This window comes from Rhinatrema bivittatum, chromosome 1, assembly GCF_901001135.1.
Source record: "Rhinatrema bivittatum chromosome 1, aRhiBiv1.1, whole genome shotgun sequence".
NCBI classification, from domain to species: domain Eukaryota; kingdom Metazoa; phylum Chordata; class Amphibia; order Gymnophiona; family Rhinatrematidae; genus Rhinatrema; species Rhinatrema bivittatum.
The window spans coordinates 747,271,068-747,287,112 of record NC_042615.1 but is presented as its reverse complement, the minus strand read 5'-3'; the positions used below and the strand labels follow the sequence as shown (position 1 = coordinate 747,287,112).

The following is a 16,045-nucleotide window of genomic DNA, read 5'->3' as shown; positions in this document are numbered from 1 at the left end:
AAGTCTCTCCTCCCGACTCTGCAGCAGTGGGGGACTCCCTCCCGAGTTCTGCACCTCCAGCCGACATGAAGCTGGTAATAAAGGCTTGCTCTGTAAGTTGGGTCGAGATTGAAGGAAAGACCCTCACTTTTCCCTTGCATTTCAGTGGCATAGTGGGGAAATTCTTGATGATTGTCAGCACAGCTCCTTACATGCCTCTGCTCAGGACACCATCTTGCCCCCCAGCTATCTCCCAAGTGGGGTTCTCCACCATAAGAAATTTAAACTAGAGGACGGGGATGGGAAAAAAATGGAATGTCACCCCTGACATCTTCAAGAAGTGGGGGAAGATACCAACAAAATTATTTTAAAAAGCAGCTAAAAGGTCCATAAAGAGCAGCAAGCTGTAAGAGAGAAGATGGAAAGCTATGAGCACAAATGCTTGAAGTCTGGGCAATAAAATCCCAGACCTGCAAGCTCTAATGATGGAAGCAGACTTGGACATCATTGCTGCTACAGAGACATGGCTCACGGAGTCTCATGATTGGGAGATGGCCATCCCAGGCTATAAGGTATTAAGGAAGGATAGAGGGGACAGAAAAGGAGGCGGAGTTGCGCTTTATGTCAAAAACAATATCCAACTGAAGTGCAAGGGATGTGGGGTAGGGAAGAAACATTATGGGCTGTCCTAAAGAAAAAAAAGATTGTGCTTCCATTTACATCAGTATGGTCTACAGGCCTAAGATTCAGACAGAAAAGCTGGACAGAGATCTGGTCGAAGACATCCAAAAGGTGGGAAAGAAGGGAGAAGTGTTGCTCATTGCAGATTTTAACCTGCTGGATGTAGACTGGATTATCCCTTCTTCAGAATCTGCAAAAAGTAGAGAGATAATGGATGTCTTTCAAGGAGCTCTGCTCAAACAAATGGTAATGGAGCCCACGAGGGAGGGTGGGATACTCAACTTGGTGCTCACAAATGGAGATAATTTTTCTAATGTCCAAGTAGGTGATCATCAAACAGTGTGGTTTGATATTGAAATAAGATACAAGAAAGTCACATGAAAACCCAAGTTTTGAATTTCAGAAACACGGACTTTATTGAAATGGGGGATGTCTCTGGAGGAAGAACTTGAAGACTGGAAGACAATGGGTGAGGTGGACCAACAATGGGCCAAATTAAAAGAAGCTATTACAAAGGCAACAAATCTATATGTTAGAAAAGTAAACAAAAGTAAAAGGAGAAAGAAACCGATCTGGTTCTCTAAGGAGTTGGCTAAAAAAATAAAGGCAAAAAACAGCATTTAGGTAGTATAAAGGATCCCAAAAAGAGGAACACAGGGAAGAATATCTGGAGAAACTGAAGGAGACAGAAAGAAATCAGGAATGCAAAAGGTCAAGCAGAAGAAAGGATTGCCAAAGAGATAAAGCTAGATGACAAAACATTTTTCAGATATATCAGAGAAAGAAGGAAGGCATGACATGATATAGTGAAATTGAAAGGTGATGAGGAGCAATGTGTGGAGAATGATGAAGAAGTGGCAAAAATATTAAACAAATACTTCAGTTTGGTGTTCACTAAATAAGACCCTGGAGAAGGACCATTGCTGTTTGTCAAGACCATGGATGGGAAAGGAGTAGATGAAACCCCCTTTACAGAAGAGAATGTACGGAAAGAGCTAGGAAACCTGAAAGTTGTCACGGTCATTGGGCCAGATTAGGTAATCCCAGGATACTGAGGGAGCTCAGAGATGTGCTGGCGGGTCGCTGAAAGACCTGTTCAATAGATCCCTGAAAATGGGAGTGGTGCCAAGTGACTGGAAAAGAGTGTTGGTGGTCCCACTTCACAAAAGTGGTAGCAAAGTGAAGGCTGGAAACTACAGGCCAGTTAGTCTCACCTCAGAGGTGGGAAAATTAATGGAGACTTTGTTGAAGGAAACAGTAAACTATTTAAAATTTGGAGGGTTGTGGGACCCCAGTCAGCATGGATTCACTAGGGGAAGGTCCTGCCATACAAATCTGATTGGGTGACAAGAGAATTGGATCAAGGAAGAGTGCTCTATGTGATTTACTTGGATTTCAGCAAAGCATTCAATACGGTCCCACATAAGAGGCTCATGAATAAAATGAGAAGCTTGGGTGTGGGCACCAAGGTTATGGAGTGGATTATTAATTGGTTGACCGACAGGAAACAATGTGTAATGATAAATGGAACCCGCTCTGATGAGAGAAGAGTGTTAACTGTAGTGCTTCAAGGATCGGTTTTGGGACTGGGTCTGTCAGCGACATTGTGGAAGGGTTAGAAGGAAGTTTGCTTTTTGTGGCTGATATTAAAATTTGCAACAGAGTGAATATGCCTGAAGGAGTAGAGAGAATGAAAAGTGATTTAAGAAAAATTGAAGAGTGGTTGAAGATTTGGCAGCTGCGATTCAATTCCAAGAAGTCGACAGTCATGCACTTGGGGTATGGAAATCCAAAAGAGCTGAATGTAATGGGGGGTGACAGACTATCATACATAGACCAGGAGAGGGACCTTGGGGTGATTGTATCTGGCGATCTGAAAGTTGCAAACCAATGTGACAAGACAGTAGCTAAAGCCAGAAAGATGCTGGGCTGCGTAGAGAGAGGTATAACTAGCTGTAAGATAAAATGTTAATGTGCTCTGATGTTTCAAGGTCTCAAAGTAATGTCACCCAACGTAATGGAAAGTCACCTTGTACGTGCTTAATAGCACATGTTTATTCAACATACTGAATAGCACATGTTGTTTATGTTGCTACAGGCAGGGGGGGAAGGGGGGATGACTTATGCCACTGGACATCTGGTCAACGTCCTGTGGCTGAGACTTGCCCCTGCCTAGATTAACATCTGCCCTCTCTTCACTCGCACACTTGTTTGTGCAGCACTATAAAGATCGGGGATTCCCAGGGATCCACAGAAGTCTCACCTGTGGAGCGGACGCGCTGCCTGGGACTTTTCCCGTAACACTGAGGCTCCCGCTCGAATGAGGCTCCTGCTCGATCATACTGGGGACTTCCGATCTGAAGCTAATAGTGGGATGATGAGGTAACTGTTTGTGGTTGTAAATACTGTTACAGTGAAGTAATCGATTGAACTATATAGTTGTAGGATATTTCTTGGTGATGTATCTTTCTTAATCATTGTTATATCTGTTACACAATAATGATTGTATATATCTCCATTGGAAATCAATAAACAGTGACTTAATATTTAAACATATAGGATTGCTGCATGATTTAAAAATAGCAATACACTAGCAGAAAAAGGGAGGTGATGATGCTAGTGAGGCTCACCTGGAGTACAGTGTTCAGTTCTGTAGACTGTACCTCCAAAAGGATAGATACTGGATAGAAACTATCCAGAGGAAGGCGACCATAATGGTTTGGGGTCTATTTCAGAAAACCTATGAGGAGAGGCTGAAGGATCTAAATATGTATACCCTGGAGGAGAGGAGGTGTAGGGAAAATTGACTTAGAAAACAGCCACTGCTATTACTAGCAATGGTAACCTGGAATAGACTTAGTTTTTGGGTACTTGCCAGGTTCTTATGGCCTGGATTGGCCACTGTTGGAAACAGGATGCTGGGCTTGATGGACCCTTGGTCTGACCCAGAATGGCATGTTCTTATGTTCTTAAATTTGATACAGACCTTCAGATACCTGACAGGTCTCAACGATGCACAAATTTCAAACCTTAAACCTTTTCCACTGGAAAGGAAAGAGTAAAACTAGGGATTATGATATGAAACTCTAAGGGGGGCAACTAAGAACCAATAACAAGAAATATTTATTCACAGAGAGCGTGGTGGATGCCTGGAATGCCTTCCCACAAGAGGTGATAAAGACAAGAACAGTTACTGTATTCAAAAGAATATGGGACAAACACTGCAGATCCCTAAAGACTTAAAGAAAGGTATGGTATAACATTTCTGCATGGAGGTTACCTAAAGCGGTAAACAAACAACTGGCAGAATACCTCGAAGAACATAAGATTCTCTCTCCAGCTCAGTACGGCTTTCGCAAAACTCGAAACACCGAGTCACTGCTGCTCTCTCTCACAGACACCATCCTACTAAATCTGGAGAAAAAACAATCACACCTACTGATACTGCTGGACTTATCCTCAGCTTTCGATACTGTAAACCACACTATACTCATAAACCAATTAGCAAACATAGGTATCAAAGGTACAGCTCTCAACTGGTTCAAGTTCTTCTTATGTAACAGATTCTACAAAGTCAGGATAAACAACAAGGAATCTCAGCCAGTCCTTGCAGACCAAGGGGTACCCCAAGGCTCATCACTCTCACCAACGCTCTTCAATATCTACCTCCTCCCTCTTTGCCAACTTCTCTCCAACCTCAATCTCACCTATTACCTTTTTGCGGACGACATACAGATACTCATTCCTGTTACCGAATCACTTAAAAGAACCATCACCCACTGGAAGGAATGCCTACAATCAATCAAACAACTACTCTCCAGCCTAAACCTAGTCCTGAATGACAACAAAACAGAGATGCTAATCATTTCACATGACCCCAAGATCAACACAACAATCCCCGCACTATCTTCTGCGCTAAACATGGATTTCACCCCAGATGTCAGAGACCTAGGAATTTGGATGGACAACCAACTAAACCTGAAAAAATTTATAAACACCACCACCAAAGACTGCTTTTACAAACTTCAAGTCCTCAAAAAGCTAAAACCGCTACTACATTTCAGCGACTTCCGCCTAGTTCTACAATCAATCATCCTAACAAAACTCAACTACTGCAACTCAATCCTTCTCGGTCTCCCCGCTAACACTATCAAACCCCTACAGATGGTTCAAAACGCATCTGCTAGAATCCTCACAAACACTAAGAAAAGAGACCATATCACCCCTATTCTCTGCAATTTACACTGGCTACCCATCAAATACAGAATTCTGTTCAAAACACTCACCATCATCTACAAAGCAATACACAACATCGCCCCCATCACACTACAGACACAACTGCGAGCACACACATCATCCAGACCCATCAGAAGCGCATACAAAGGCTCGCTGTATGCACCTCCAGCAAAATCACTATTAAGAAAGAGAGCACTATCAACAGCAGGTCCCCACCAATGGAACACGCTCCCACCAGACCTACGCCTTGAACCAAGCCTACCTGAGTTTAAAAAAAGGCTGAAGACTTGGCTCTTCAGACAAGCGTTCCCAGACTCATAAAGTAGCCTAGCCTTCCCACCCCTTCCATTACCCCCTACCCCCTACCCAATGCCCTTGCTCCCAGACAATACACTGATGAGCTCTTCAACCCCAGATAAGTCTATCAATGTGTCTATCACGATAATCTCTCCAAGACCCACGGTGGTAAACATTATCACTGTTTTAACAGTATGCTGCCTTTTTAACTATTTATCTGTTTAACGTTTAGTTTATTTTATTTTATCTTACTGTTTATGTTTATTGTAATTAACTGTTTTAATGTATTTAAGCCGTAATTAATATATTTAAAGCCGTAATTAATGTATTTAAAGCCGTAATTAAGCCATGTTTATCTGTTTAATGTAAAAAGCCCTGGCCAATCAAGCCCCGGGCGAGTTGCCGTTATTTGTAAACCGGAGTGATTTGTATCTCATACAGGAATTTCGGTATAGAAAAATTATAAATATATAAATAAATAAATACAGAGAACAGCAGTAACTACCCTTAACAGAAAGAATGGGGGTAATCTGGGGGTTCTGTACAGGGCAGCTGTATAGGGCAGCTGTTTTCAGGGAAAAGCTTGAAAGGCACCCTCACTTAACCTGGTGTGCCTCCTGCATCCCTTCAGTATTTAGAGTATCAAAGCAAATTAGGACTAGCAATGAATCAAGCAAGAACAGAACTGTAAACATGAACATATAAACATGTAAACTGTAGCTTTCTTTCTTAGTATACTGCAATAACAAACTGGAACATGCGTGTGCGGACTATATAGATCTCCCTGTTACCCACTCCTAGTCTTTGGGTGGGCGTTTGGACTGATCCGTGGTACTACAGGAACGAAAATGATCAGGTAAGAATCAATTTTCTTTTCCCTGTACGTACCCGGATCAGTCCAAACCATGGGATGTACCAAAGCTTCCCTAAACTGGGTGGGACCTCGCAAGTCCCGCGTGCAATACGCCACTGCCAAAATCTCCGGGCGCCTGAACGTCCAAGCGGTAGTGGCGAGCAAATGTATGGAGCGTCTTCCAAGTAGCAGCTCTGCAAATCTCCTGAGGCGGTACTAACTGGCATTCGGCTCACGAAGCTGCTTGTGAGCGAATAGAATGAGCCCTCAGGCCCTTAGGAACTGGTCTCCCTTTACAAATGTACGTAGACGAGATGGGATCTCTCAACCATCGTGCAATCATCATCTTAGACACCTTGTGACCCTTCCTGGGACCGCTCCAAGGGACAAACAAATGATCTGAGAGTCTGAAAGAATTAGTGACTTCCAAGTAACAAAACAAGGACTGCCGAACATTGAGCCGACGAAGCTCTCGTGCATGTTGTACATCATTCGACAAATCAGGAAAAGCCAGAAGCTCAACTGATTGGCTTAAATGGAAAGATGAGACCACTTTGGGTAAAAAGTATGGAACCGTACGAAGAGAAACTCCCGAGTCAGAGATCCTCAAGAAGGGTTCCCTACAGGAGAGAGCCTGCAACTCAAACTCGGCAAGCTGAGCAGATAGACACCAAAAACACAGTTTTCAAGTTAAGGTCTTTCAACGTTACCGTTTTAAGGGGTTCAAACAGCTGATCACACAATACGCAAAGAACCAAATTAAGACTCCATGACGGACATACCAGATGAACTGGGAGCTTCAAATGCCTTACTCCTCTGAGGAAACGCACAACATCTGGATGACACACCACCAAGCTACCAACCAAAATCCTAGGGCCGTCACCTGTACCCAAAGGGAATTGAAGGACAAACCCTTGGCTAAACCATTTTGCAAAACGTTTAACATCTGAGCAATCGTAGCGTGTCTGGGAAAAATCTCTCTCACGATACCACGTCTCAAAAACTCTCCATACCCTAATGTCAGAGAGGGAGGTAGACGTTTTCCTGGCTTGTAGCAATGTAGTGATAACCTCCTCAGAATACCTTTCTTCCTCAATCTCCTCCTTTCAAAAGCCAAGCCGCTAGACAGAAGCGAGCTGCTTGGTCGAAATATATAGGCCCTTGTTGGAGAAGATGTGGAAGATGCCCAAGCCGTAGTGGGCCTTCCACGGCCAGATTGACGAGATCCACAAACCACAGACCTCGGGGCCACTCGGGAGCCACTAGGATTACCCTCCCTAGGTGAACCTCTATCCTGCGATGTACCTTGCCCACCTGAGGCCAAGGAGGGAACATGTACAGGAGAACTGATGTTGGCCAGGGAAGTACTAGTGCATCGACCCCCTCTGCGCCATGATCTTTTCTGCAACTGAAGAAGCGAGGAGCCTTGGCATTGTCCCACATTGCCATCAGGTCCATGTGGGGAGACCCCCATCTGCGAGAGATGAGATCCATTGTTTCTTCCGAGAGTTCCCACTCTCCTGGAACTATACGCCTCCAACTGAGGAAGTCCGCTTGTATGTTGTCCTTCCCGGCGATGTGGGAGGCTGCTAGCATCGCAAGATTTTGCTCCGCCCAAGTCATGAGCAGCTCCACCTCGTCTGCTACGGCTTGACTTCTGGTGCCTCCCTGACGGTTGATATGGGCCACCTTTGTCGCATTGTCGGAGAAGATCCAAATTGCCTGGTAGCGAAAGAGTGGAAGAAAGTGTTGCAAGGCCAAGCAAAGCGCTCTGGTCTCTCACCAACGACCATCCGGATTTCTCCGGGGACCAGCTGCCCTGTACAGAACGATACTGGCAGACAGCTCCCCAGCCGGAGAGGCTGGCGTCTGTAGTCACCACTGTCCAGGTTGGAACCTCCAGATCCACTCCTTGAGACAGGTTGTGTGGGCAAAGCCACCACCCAAGACTGGACTTGGCGTGATCGGTGAGTGGTAGAGGGAACTGGAAATTCTCCGACTTGGGATCCCACCGGGAAAGTAATGCTCATTGTAACGGTCTCATATGAGCAAATGCCCAAGGAACCACCTCCAACGTGGAGGCCATCGAACCTAGCATCTGAAGGTAGTCCCAGGCCTTGGGCAAGGGAAGAACCAACAAGCTCCCAATTTCTGGGAGCCAGGTTCGACCGCAGTGTCGAACCTGGCTCCCAGAAATTCCAATGACTGAGAGGGAACAAGGTTGCTCTTGGCCTGATTGATTACCCAGCCGAGGGACTCCAAGAGAGTGGTCACCTTGCGGATTGCGTCAACACAGCAATCTCTGGACTTTGCCCTGATAAGCCAATAGTCCAGGTAGGGATGAATGAGCAGGCCTGGTCTCCGGAGGGACGCCGCCACAACCACCATGACCTTGGTGAATGTACGAAGGGCAGAGCGCAAAATTGCTAATGCATTCCCAGGACCATAAAGCGAAGAAACTTTTGATGATCTTCGCAGATGGGAATGTGCATGTATGCCTCCATCAGATCCAGAGAGGCCAGGAATTTTCCCTTGCGTACCGCCAAGATGACGGATCTCAGAGACTCCATGTGAAAGTGTGGCACTTTGAGAGACTTGTTTACCTTTTTGAGGTCCAAAATTGGCCGGAAGGACCCCTCTTTCTTTGGAACCACAAAGTAAATGGAGTACCTTCCTTTCCTCCAGGGTTCTGGGGAGACTGGTTTTACCGCTCCCAGAGCCAGGAGACATTCGAGAGTCTGACGAACAATCTGCTGTTTGACCTGTGGACCGCAGGGAGATATTAGGTAGAAGTCTCTTAGAGGCCGAGCAAATTCCAAAGCCTAGCCTCCTTCTATTATGCTTAGCACCCACTGATCGGAAGTAATTCTGGCCCACGCCTTGTAAAACCAGGACAGGTGATCCCCAACCTGAGGGATCGGCCGGCCCCATCTCATTGTGTAGACTTGGAGGCAGGAGAGGAGGAAGCACCACCCTCTCAGAAGGCTTTACGCCCCCGAAAGGACGAAGACCATGTCTGGTTCTTGGCCAATGGTTGCTGCTGACCGGCTGTTTGCTGCCTGTTCTGCCGAAACCTCCGCTGCCCCCGAAAGCGATAGCGGGATGATGGAAACCTTCTGGAGGGTTTCGGTCTGTCCTCTGGCAATTTGTGAACCTTGTTCTCCCCCAGGGACTTTATCAACAGCTCCAAATCATCCTTGAATAAAAAGCCACCTTTAAACGGCATAGCACCCAGCTGAGCCTTGGATGAAACATCCGCTGACCAGTTGCGGGGCCACAAAAGCCTCCTTGCCGACACCGCTGAGGACAGAGTGCGAGAAGAAGTGCAGAGCAGGTCATACAGCGCATCCGCCACATATGCCACTTCAGCTTCCAAATGCTGCATCTGTTCTGACTCACCCAGAGGGAGATCATCTCTAGACGTCAGCAATTGCTGTACCCAGCACAGGCTCGCATGCAGCATATAACTGCTACACACCACCGTCCGGATACCCAGGGCTAACACCTCAAAAATGCGTTTGAGCAGCACTTCCAGTTTGCAGTCCTGCAAGTCCTTGAGAGCCGCCGAGCCTGCTACCGGGATAGTGGTCCACTTGACAACTACCGAAACTGAAGCGTCTACCTTAGGAGACCGCAGTAACTCCAAAAACTCATCCAGTAAGGGCTAATGCTTATCCATGGCTCGACCAACCCTCAGACCAGCATCCGGAGCGCCCCACTCCCTGGTCATCAGCTGCTGCAGCATGGGATAGACAGGAAAAGACCGGGTCAGGGTTCATAATCCCGCCAGGACTGGATCCACCAAGTCCTGCGGCGGAGCAAGCGGGGGGAGTTCCACCCTGAGTTTAGTAAGAACTGCAGGAATAAGAGGTTCTAATTCCTCTCTCTGAAACAGTCGGCCCACCTTAGGGTCATCTCCATCCAAGGAAGTCTCTTTCCCCTGATCCTCATCCAATCCCCCCACCCCTCCACGGGAGTGGGGGGGGGGGGGAGAAGAGGTCCTTGTATCTCCAGCCGCACTTCCCAGAACCACTGGGGCAGCTGATCAATCTGAAGCCACAGCACCTTTTAACTTTGCTACCCGTAAAGACTCAGGCCCATCAGTGCACTCGGTTACCATGAGGGCCGGTCCCTGCTCAGGTCTCACAGGCAAAGCAGCACCTTGTGGAGACCTGGAAGCCAAAAATGCTTTGTGCATAAGGAGGACAAAATCTAAAGTAAAAGAATCAGGATCAACATCCTGTCCCCCTTGCAAAAAATCCTGGTCCTGATCTAAAGAATCCTCAGGACTTTCAGGGACCAGAGACAGTGCTGGGGAAGCAGCCCCTCCCCCATAGCCCTTGCCTGAACTTCTGCAAAGGTGTTTAAGATGGCTGCCGTCCCTGCACTGAGGGGAAAAGGATCAGCACTAAAATCCCGCTAAGCAGGGCGTTTTGGAGCCCCTTGACGCTTGGGCAATTATGCAGACCCTGAAAAGGAACTGCCTTCCCCACCAGGTAAGCAGTGGGAGCAAATACCAGCACTAGAAAGCCATGCAGTGGATTCACCAGATGCCACACACAAAGATGGCTGCGGCATCATGGGGGTGGGGGGGGCAACGTCCCAAAAAACTCGAAAAACGCAGCAAAGTTCATCAAAAATGCGGCAGGGTCCTGGATTGCAGCTGACCATCAATTAAAAAGGCTGCTTTAAGTGTTACCAGGCAAAGAGTCTTTTCAGTGGCCGGCCCTATTCTGTAGAATTCGTTGCCTGACCCCTTAAGACAAATTTCCAGCAGAAATGAATTCAAGAAAGCGCTAAAAACATATTTATTTACAGAAGCATTCGGGAAGATCGATTCCACTCAGTAGTCGCTAGCCTAGCTTTATATAAGGGTATTTAAACTTCAATTAATATCAGGAGATTACCATCTTGATAGTTATCTTTGTGTGTCTCTTCTTTTTCTTTCTATACTTTTACTTTAAAAATAAGTTAATTATTTTAATGTTCTTCTTTTGTTATAATTTTTAAAATATTTTATGAAGTAGATTGTATTTTTATTCTAACTTTGTTTTATTATTTTTATCTTATTTGAACTTTTATGTTACTACCATTGTAAACCGCTTTGGTCAATCTTGTATTGGTAAAACGGTATATAAATATTTTAAATAAACAAACAAATAAAAAAAGAAAAAAGAAAATTTTTCAAAAATTTTGATGATTTTTTTTTTTTTTAAATGGTCAAAATCAGCAAGGGGTAAGAGAGGGACTGGACCACTAGTAATCACTTCCCAGCTCCTTACCTGGCTGGAGCCCAGCGGGGTTACCAACCCCAGCTCCTATAACCTGCCACCAGAGAGGATGACCCTGCAGGATCTAACAACCCCCTGGGAGGATAGGGAAAATACTTCCCTCTGCAGAAGAACTGTCTTTTTTTTTTTTTTTTTAACTTGCTTGATTCAGAACTTATAGCTAGTTTACTTTTAGATATATTTAAGGGATAGCCTACACCCCACAAACAGGGCAAGACTGCAGGCCAAGACTGGAGCCACGTATCTGACATTGGATATGCCAGTACAAGAAGCCAGTACAAGAAGACTGCCTTAGAGGCAGCCAACAGATTCCATCAGCTACACTCTGTGCCAGAGTACCTTAGGCCGCCATAGAGACCTTGCCCGACCTCCATCTGCTGGAGACAGAGATATACTGAAGGGATGCAGGAGGCACACCAGGTTAAGTGAGGCATAACCCATGGTTTGGACTGATCCGGGTACAAACAGGGAAGCGGCAGTTACTATCATAAGGAAAATGTTGGATAGACTAGATGGAACATTTGGTCTTTTTCTGCTGTCACTACTATGTTACTATATGTTATGAGAGCCCTGGGTGCACCCCAGAAGTGTACCAGCAACAGTTTTGGTGGGAAGTCCTTCAACCTGGGGAGAGTCCACAAAGCCTTTTCTACCGGTTAAAAGATATAGGCTAGAAATGGCTACAGCCTGAGGGGAAGACAGGCGCTGAAGTTGCCAAAATAGTACTTGACCACTCTGGGTGATCTAGACCCACGTATCTGACATTGGATATGCCAGTACCAGAAGACTGTCTTAGAAGCAGCCAACACATTCCATCAGCTACACTCTGTGCCAGAGTACCTTAGGCCGCCATAGAGACCATCACTAGGGAGAACGGGATGATGCAGTCCGAAAGCAAGACACCGGTCACAGGATCCAGGACTGCTGCTGTCCTTCAGCTATGGAGGGAGAGTGCACTTTCCCCACAACTGTCCTCAAACAAGCAGTGATCATATAGTTGTCAACAGGATGACCCCATATGTTTGTAACTTTATAAAACAGTCCCCAGTTAGGTTGCTCCGCCTTTGTGATTTCCGGTGGTCCTGGACAACTCTCTCATGCAAACATTGGTGGACTCAGGAAGCATAAAAACTCTTGTCTAGAGGGAACTAGTAAACAGTGCAGATCAAAACTGAGAAGGGTGTGACCTGGCTTGCATACATGGTGACCAGCTATAATAGCCAACCAGCCAGGTCCTACTGACAAACCCAACTGGACAGGCCAGTACAGAAGTAAGAGAACTTCCCAGGCTCCCATACCCTGTTGTTCTGGAATGCGATTATCCAAAGTTTGATGTCTCTGGGCCCAGCTTACAACTAGCTCAATCAGTTCAAACTATAGTGAGGCCTTCACATTAGAATTCCTGAACTTATATGTCAGGGAACTTAAAGTGTTCAGATCATGACCATAACACCAGAAGAGAAAACTGAATCAGTTCCAATACTGTGAGACTGCTAAGGATAGAGTTCTAACTGGAGTAGAGGAAGTTCCCCAAACACTCCATCATCCATAGCTCCGCCAGAAGAGGATGGGGAGAGTAACCAAGATAGTTTTAGGAATATCCAAGAAGAAAAGAAGCCAATCCCTGTGTCCGAGGGCCATAATCCAATTTCCCCCTTAGTCATAATGAAGAAAGAGGTAGGATCCTGTGACCTACATTGGCCACTGTTGGAAACAGGATACTGGGCTTGATGGACCTTTGATCTGACCCAGTATGGCCCAGAGATCCACACACTCAAAAAACTCAAGCCATTATTGCACTTTTCTGATTTCCGTACTGTGTTACAAGCCATGGTCTTTTCAAAAATAGACTATTGTAATGCTCTGCTATTGGGCCTACCCAAAAGCTCCCTACACCCGCTACAAATTTTGCAAAATACAGCTGCTCGTATCCTCACCAATACTACCTCAAAAGAACACATCACCCCTTATCCTTAAGGGGTTACACTGGCTCCCTATTCACTCTCGCATACAATGCAAGGCTCTATCACTCATCCACAAAGCTCTCCACAATCCTGAAATGAACTGGTTCTCTAACACATTACAATTCCATATATCTAACAGACCAACTAGAAATCAATACTTAGCCACCCTACAAACCCCCTCTCCAAAATCATTTATTTATTCCTCCACTAAAGCCCGCGCCCTGTCCCTTGCTGGCCCCAAGCCTTGGAACTCCATGCCCTCTGAGTTGCGTCTAGAACTGTCCACCAAGTCATTTAAACAAAAACTCAAGACATGGTTATTCACTCAAGCTTACACATGATTCTAATCTTCTCCCTCAAAGCTTCCATTTGCCTTTCCTCTCTCTCTTTATCCTTCCTCTCACCCTTCCTTTTCATCTCCTTATAGCCCTAGAGGATCTTATAGGTACCGCCTTCCCTATATATCCCTGCCACCTTCCCCTTTGGATACGCTCCTGTTTCTCTCGGATAGCCTCCCTCAACATGTAAAGGCTGATTCAGCCCTTCTCTCCCAACTTTTTACCCTTTCCCCCTACCTTTCCACTCCCCTATCTTTCCCCGTCTTACTAAGTTATTTTCACCAATGTAAATATTTAAGCTACTCTTAAGTAATATCCTAAGTTGTTTTTCCTATTAATTACACTTTGCTACGCATATTTAACTAGCTTAACCATTGTTTGCCTCCCCAACTTTGAGATGTTCTTTATAATAGTTTTACCATTATTAACTTGTTTAATGTATAATGTTTAGGCTTATAGTTAACCCTTACTATCTTGTTTTATGTATAACGCTTAGGCGTATGTTATGTTCTCTGTACACCGACGTGATATCTTGATAAACGGCGGTATATAAAAACCAATAAATAAATAAATCATATGTACTAAAATCGAGCAGGCAGGAGAAACCCAGATGTCTACTCCTGTTCCAGGGAGGTAATCCTGGTAGTGGCAGCCGCTCAGCCTAGGAAGGTCAAACTGAGGGAGAGGGAATGTAAAGGAGTGTATATTAAGAGCCCCTTAAAAGACCAGGACTAGGCACAGCCCAGAAAGGAATCCTGGTCCCAGGGCATTTCCCTAAGCAAGGGATTAAGAAAGCTAGCCAAGGAGGGAACAAAGACACCCTGGAGTGGAAGAAGGCAGATATTCTGCCGAGAATGTAAATGCTGGAAATCGATTTATGCTGATGGGGTAAGCAGGCGGTTTCTGTTATTGTTCTGCTTTATAGAGAATAAAGCATTTTCTATGGAGAAAGGCTGGAGTCCAGATGTCCTGTCTTCCAGTCTCCTTTGAAAGCCTAAAACTGCTCACATGGCATCATACTGACCTTCTGAGCTCGAACCACTGAGTGCCTTTAATCAGATACTACATCGCAAGGTGTCATCGCTTTATCCTGTTTTATTGCACAGTACCGTATTTTTCTTTGTTCCAACTCACAGTCTCTTACCCTAAAGAACCTCTCTAAAGTATATTCTCTGACTTATTTTCAGAGTACGTATGATGTATTACTGTGATGTCTACTGTGCCTATTTATTTGAATGATTAAAAATGTAAATGTACATCTGCTATTACATACTTTGAGCTCTCTAGTTGGAAAAGAGTGAAATAAATGTTGATTTTTAGCAAATCTGATGGTGGTCAAAAATGGACATCTGTTTGCACTTGGGGAAGAACTTGAAGTAGCTGGATTACTTCTCTGACATGAGAAAAATAAATGCAGCCAAATCAAATGAGGAAACCTTTCAGGAAACAATAACCAGAGAACTAAAAAACAACATGGAAAATGGACAGCTAAGTGCCTGTAATGAGGAAAGAGAAAACATAACTCATGCTGACTAGTAGGAGTGGAGTAGTAGCATAGTGGTTAGAACAGCAGTATGAGAAGCAGGGAAGTCAGGGTTCAAATTCCACTGACATCTTGTGACCTGGAACAAGTCACTTCACCCTCCAATACCTCTGGTACAAAATTCTGATTGTGTCCTTTGGAGGCAGAGAAACACCTACAAAACCTGAATGTATCTCACCTTGAGCTGTCAATGAAAAGGCATGAGCTAAATAAATAGAATGACGAAAAAGTAATAAAATCTAAAGTGTCAAAACACATGATTAAGAAAATGAGGGCTTTTTTTTTTTTGAGAAATGGAGAAAACTGAAGGAAATTTTGCCACTAAAGCTGATGTATCAGATGTCTTTGGCACATGAAAATGAACTAAGTGGGAGCAGTGGGGCCACAGAAACATGGTAAGGTCTTTCTAGAAAGTTCTGGAACAGATATCTGTTTGGAGCAACTACAGTCATGTGGTCCATTTATATGACTATGGCGAACTTCCAGTCTTTAGAGAGGTGATATAACCACTAATGCACTGAATTACAAATCCTATTCAATTTTTGTGAATGTTCTGAGAGAAAAGGAGGGTATTTATTCCTCTGTTTGCCTCTTATTTTACTTGTATTTCCCTACGATACAGGGGCAAAAATAGCAACTGAATTAGTCTATCTTACTGAAACACAGCTGATTCCATCAAATTTCCTACCTATACAGTTGCAACACACATCAGTCATTCCTAATCAGCTTTTACGTTCCAAAAAGCGAAATATAAATGAAAAAAAACAAACAAAAAACTCTAACCCAATATATTTTATGGTATTAGGCCCTCTTCAGGTTTTTTAATTTTACACTTCCATATACACTAAATTTTCTTCACTCAC

The 16,045-nt window shown here is 44.7% G+C and overlaps 1 protein-coding gene across 1 annotated transcript in view; it reads right to left on the bottom strand.

The window, feature by feature from the left end:
* Nucleotides 1-16,045, bottom strand: part of RICTOR (RPTOR independent companion of MTOR complex 2) — a 663,554-nt gene that overhangs the window by 389,660 nt on the left and 257,849 nt on the right.